A 6,000-nucleotide genomic window follows, 5' to 3' on the forward strand; every position below is an offset into this window, starting at 1 on the left:
TAGAAAATTTATAAAATTTATTGTAGGTATTTATTGTAGAAAATTAAGAAGGTATAGACATAAGAAAGAGAGAAGAAGAAAAACTGGGGGAAGGAGGAGAAAAGAGGAGGAAGAAATTGTCTACTAAGCTACTGGCCAAACATAAATGCTATTCTGATTTTATTAGTTTTGAATATAGAGTTAATTGAAATATACATATCTTTAGTAACCTACTATGTTCACTCAACATCTGATATTTACCATGTTTTCATGGCCATAAATACATTTAACCACATCTTTTTTAATTACTTTAATTACTGTATGGGTATCCTTCACAAAGTTGAGCTATAATTTACCAACTTATTGTAAACTTATGATAATCTCCCTTTATAAAGTTAAGCATGTTATTTCTCTTCACATACAGCAATGTTTCCAATATCCATGGAAGGAGAGAACACATAATGGTAACAATCTCCCAGGAAATCAGTGGCATCTTCTAAACATGAGTTTGTAGACTAGTAACCAGAACAGCATCTATCTGCATTTGAAAATTTTATTAGGGACAGAGAGAGGGAAGTAAGTAGATGAGATGTTAGGACTCTTCAATTTGTCCACATGCTTGATACACAAATAAACTCTCAGACTCCTTGCAAAGTTTCAGCTATTTACTAACACACTTGGAGTGCACCTGTTCACAGAGTACGATGCACAGATGTTGCAAGGAGGGGTCCTTAAAGTATGGTCCCAAGACCAGCAGCACTGGCATCATCTCGTAACTTGTTGAAAATGCTAATTATCTGGCCCTGTTCCATACCTAATGAATAAGAAGCTCTAAGGATATGGCCCAGCAATCTGTTTTAGCAAGATGTACTGGAGATGCTGATCAAATCAGAAAACCATCGAATGGGAGAGAACATAATAGTTGTTTCCTGTCACTTTCAGTAATTAGACCTGTGACTTCCCACCAGTTACATCCTCTCAGCTTCAGTTTTCTTATTCATAATAAATCAAAAACAGAAGAAGCAAACAAATAAATATTACATTTATGATAGACTTGTTATAAAGATTTAATCACAATTTGTATGAAAGCAACTGGCTGTGCCTAGCATATGTTATACACCTTGATTCAAGGATTATCTAAGATTCTAATATCATTAGACTGACAGGTACTGGAAGACAAAGTGAATAAGTAAATATTTTCTTGGTCCTCATTTAGTAAGGGAAAAACTGCAGTTTTTAAAAAATCAATTAAATGTTGTATTTGCCTTGATAAAGTGTAGTTGAGGCTCAAGGAAGGGAGGGATTAATTGCGTTTGGGAAGGACAGGGAGGCAGGAAAGTCTTCATAGGAGAGAAAACCATGACCCACAGAGAGTCCAGAATAAATTAATTCTGGAAAGTGTGAAGAGGCCAGGGCTTGAGGATGTGGCAAAAAGAGGTCACTACATATCCATGAATGACACATGAATGAGACAGCAGAATTTCCTGCTACAGTGAGTGTCTGCCACAAGAGGAAGAGAGAGGTCAAAGAGGAAGCCACAAGTAATTAGAAGAGACAAAAATTTGGGAAAGAGGAAAAGATAAGATGAAAAATATGCCAAAGCCTAGAGGTCTTGAATGGTCTTTATTTTTTGGTTCCAAGCAATGTCAGTTTCCCTGTTTTCTCTCTTTTCTTTTCCGTTTTTTTTTTTTTTTTTTTTTTTTTTTTTTTAAGATTTATTTACTTTAGAGAGAGAGTACATAAGTGGGAGGGGCAGGAGAGAGAGAATCTGAAGCAGATTCCTTGCTGAGCTCGGAGCCCAACACAGGTAGGGCTCAATCTCATGTCCCTGAGATCATGATCTGAGCCAAAATTAAGAGTCAGATGCTCAACTGACTGAACCACCCAGGCATGCCAAAAACAACATTTTAAAGTAGTATTGATGGAGGAAAAGAAATCACAGAAAGGCTACATCACAGTTTGGGACCTAAGTGGAAAGGAAAAGGGACCTAATGAATTTTTTAATTTTTGCTTTCTTTGTCTCCTTCTAGAGCCTGTTTCCTGAATGACCAACAAGCTGCCAGCTTTGAGGAGGAGGAAAGTGGAGGAAGAAGGAAGATAAGGAGGATAGGAGGAAGAAAGGAGAGAAAGAAGAACATTTGGTGGAGCTCCTTGGGGATTCACAATACTTACAGCCAGACAGCCAGTAGCAGATTTTGAGATACGCTGAAGTAAATCATTTATTGCCTTTGAATTTCTTCAGATCCTTTGTGGCACATTATTTATGATTGAATTCTTCGTGCATAGTTATTTTTAATGACTTTTTTTTTCCCAAACTAAGCCCTTGATATCACTGTGCCAGCACAGCCCCTGTGAAAATTGACCACTTTGTTCTGTTTATGAAGGACTATAGATTTACAAATGCCAAAAATAAAACCCACAGAGTCCATAAAGTTAGATGTTCTTGGTCCTCTGCTACCTTATTCTACTTTTAAAATGTTTTCCCAACCACAGTCATAATCATGGTTTACTGCATTGCCCTAAAGATAGAGGCCTTAGAACATCCACTCCCTGTAACTCAATTAAAAGCAGTAGCTTGAGCCCTCACTTCTGCTCTCAGCTTTCCAGTCAGAACAGAAGAAATGATTATATTTTATGTAAATATTATGGGTGTGCATTCCATCTCTGTAGCTCGGGGTTTAAAATTTTCCACTTTAGAAGGTATTCACCACTTTCCCTTGCTTTTCCCAAACATGAAATAAATCCTAGAGAATAAAGGAAAGTTAGTTTAGACACCATAATGCTCAGTTGCAACATAATTAAATTGCATGCACATAGTCACACTCAGGGAGAGCCGGGACGTCAGCTGCTAATTTGCCACCAAACAAACATTGTCTCCGGTTATTTTCCAGAGTCTAGGGTGGTAACTTTAGTAATTGAAGAGGGGAATAAACAAAGTTAGCATGAAATTATAGTCTGACACAATCTTAAATTCTGCATTTTAAGATCTGGGTGAGCTCATCTGTCATGAGGCCTAAAATAAACAAGCATTCAAGATGGAAACAATAGTGTAGTTAAAAGTCATCGACAATAGTGAGTCAAGTGCTCAAGGTACCTTCTGCTTGGGGCCATGTGAAATTCTGAGGGGTGAATCTGTCTTCCTTTTAAGACATGAACATGTTTAAACAGTCCTGACAACAGACACACAAAAACACACCTACTTTCACTCTGTTACTAAAATGTTGGAAAATCATCATGTTGATAGAATATAAAACTTACAACCCATTTTCTAAGCTACAAGGTAAATACCAGAGGGTTCAGGCTTTTCAAACCTCCAGGTGATTAGGAAATGGTGGGAGGAAATGAAGTGGATTGTCTCACTGGATGAACAGCAACAGATCAAGGAACAAGGCCAAGGAACAGATACCAAGGAGTTCACGAGCTTGCCTTCTTTCCCATCTCAATAAATGAAGATTCCTGTTGATCTAAGGCTCAGACCAAAAAGTTAAAGTTACCTCTGACACCTCTCTCCTCTCATCTCCTGTATCTAATCAAGCTGCAAATTCCATGAGCACTGACATCACCCTGGTACAAATGACACTCATTGTCTTGCCAGTTTTCTTATTCCCATAGATTTTTAATTGGTTTTCTTGTTCCCACCATTGTCCCTCTAATCTATTTTCAACAGGGCAGTTAAGTGATATTGTTGAAATTTAAGCCAGACCGTATCAATGACTACCCATCTCAGAGTAAAATTCAAGTTGTTTACAGTATTCTAAAAGGCCCCTCTGGGTCAGGCCTTCTCTTCCTCCAGATGTCTTCTCCAGTCATCATGCCCACTCCCTCTTGCTTACTTGATTCCAACCGGTGAGCTGCCTAATTGTCACTCAAGTCTGCAGGGCTCACTCCTGCCTCAGATCATTAGCACTTGCTATATTTTTCTGCCTGACGTGCTCTTCCTTAGATATCCCAAAAGTTCTCTCCTTCACCCATTATAGATCTCTGGTCAAAAATATTTAATCAGGATGCCTGGGTGGCTCAGCAGTTGAGCATCTGCCTTTGGCTTAGGCCTTGATCCCAGTATCTGGGATCGAGTCCCACAGTGGGCTGCCTGCGGGGAGCCTGCTTCTTCCTTTGCCTATGTCTCTGCCTCACTGTGTGTCTCTCATGAATAAATAAATAAATCTTTAAAAAATATTTAATCAAGGAAGCCTTTCATGAGAAACATATTTAAAAGTGTAATTTCAAAAAAATAAATAATAAAAGTGTAATTTCTTCTTCACTCTCAGGCTTCCCTGATCCTTTCCCCTCTTTATTTTTCACTATAGCAGTAACTATTTCCTACAAGCTACAACTTCTATTTATTTGTTTATCATCTGTTCTCTTCCACCAAGACTGTTGATTTGTTATTTTTTATCAGCTTCCAGATAACTATAATAATGCACAACATACAAAAGTCCTCAACAAATATTTATTAAACTGATGAAAAGAGTCCTCCAAATAATGCCAATTAACCTTTTTATAAGACCAGTCCTGCTCTACTTCACTATGGTTATTTACAAAACAGATCTGAGGAGTCCTTGGACTCATAACTAAATACAGGGGGAAGAATTTTGAAAAAAAAAAAAAAAAGTAACCATCCAGAGGGGTTGGATGCCCGTATTGCACTGGCTTGTGGTAAAACTGTCAGTCAACCCTTTGCATCTCGCTCCCAGGCCCGATAGATGTCATTCTATAATATGAGAGAACAAATAAGAAGGAAAGAGGAAACAATTTTAAACAATTTTTGCTTTACTAAATATTAGCCAATGGCATTTTCCTAAATATATTCATGACTCAACAACACTGTCCATAATTTAAAATCATAACAATATTCCATGTTATAGAAAAAGTCATCTGGCATTAAAAAATGTTAGTACTGGTGGTACAAATTTCATTATCACACTTTTGGTTTAAAGTAGCAGGTCTATTGCCTCTAGACTAATTCTTTTTTTTTTTTTTCAGATTTTATTTATTTATTTGACAGAGAGAGAGAGAGAGAGAGCACAAACAGGGAGTGTGGCCCCCAGAGGGAGAGGGAGAAGCAAGCTCCCTGCAGAAGCAGGAAGCCTGATGAGAGATTCAATTCCAGGACCCTGAAATCATGACCGGAGCTGAAGCAGATGCCTAACCTACTGAGCCACCCAGGCACCCTAGACTAATTCTTTTCAAACCTGCTTTAACTTTATTTAGGACCTAGATTAATGAAGTCATTCTAATTTCTTAAATTCCAATTAGGATTAGAATTCTCAAAAAAAAAAAAAAAAAAAAAAAAGACCAAAGAAGTAGCTTGGCTAAAAGAGATCAAATAAAACTTTCCTTCATGTCACTTTGAACTAAAAGTATGCAACACTGAAAACTTTGAATGATGGTTATGTGTGATCTTAAACTGATCCCATTGGATTGATACCAACGCACAATGGTGTCCACAATTCATTTTTGATCGCCATGGATTATCCTTAGTCTAGGTCCCCTGGGGAGCTAGGGTGAGGGTAAGCAGTTGGAAGTGGACAAGAAAACTCCTAAATGATAAATAGCTTCCATGGACAATGACCTGAATGAATCTACTCAAAACCATCTCTTGGAGTCTGAAATAAGTCACTTCACATTCACAGGTATTTCAATAAATGTTGATGCACAGAAACTTTCCTCTTTGACAGCATCTCATGGTTCACTGGAGAAGCTGAATCATAGTAATTACAAAGCACCTAAAGCTAGTGCTCTGAAGAGGCATACAAAATTCCCCACTGTATTATTTTCAGAGAGAAAATATTACCTCACAAAAAAATGTAGAGGGAAGAAAAGCATACCTTCAGAGATCCCAACCATTTGGGTAGGAACATCTTAAAAATCCAGACTGAGGGCAGCCTGGATGGCTCAGTGGTTTAGTGCTGCCTTCAACCCAGGACCTGATCCTGGAGACCTGGGATCGAGTCCCATGTTGGGATCCCTGCATGGAGCCTGCTTCTCCTCTGCCTGTGTCTCTGCCTCTCTCTCTCTCTC

This window comes from Canis lupus, chromosome 33 (assembly GCF_048164855.1).
Source record: "Canis lupus baileyi chromosome 33, mCanLup2.hap1, whole genome shotgun sequence".
Lineage (NCBI taxonomy): Eukaryota > Metazoa > Chordata > Mammalia > Carnivora > Canidae > Canis > Canis lupus.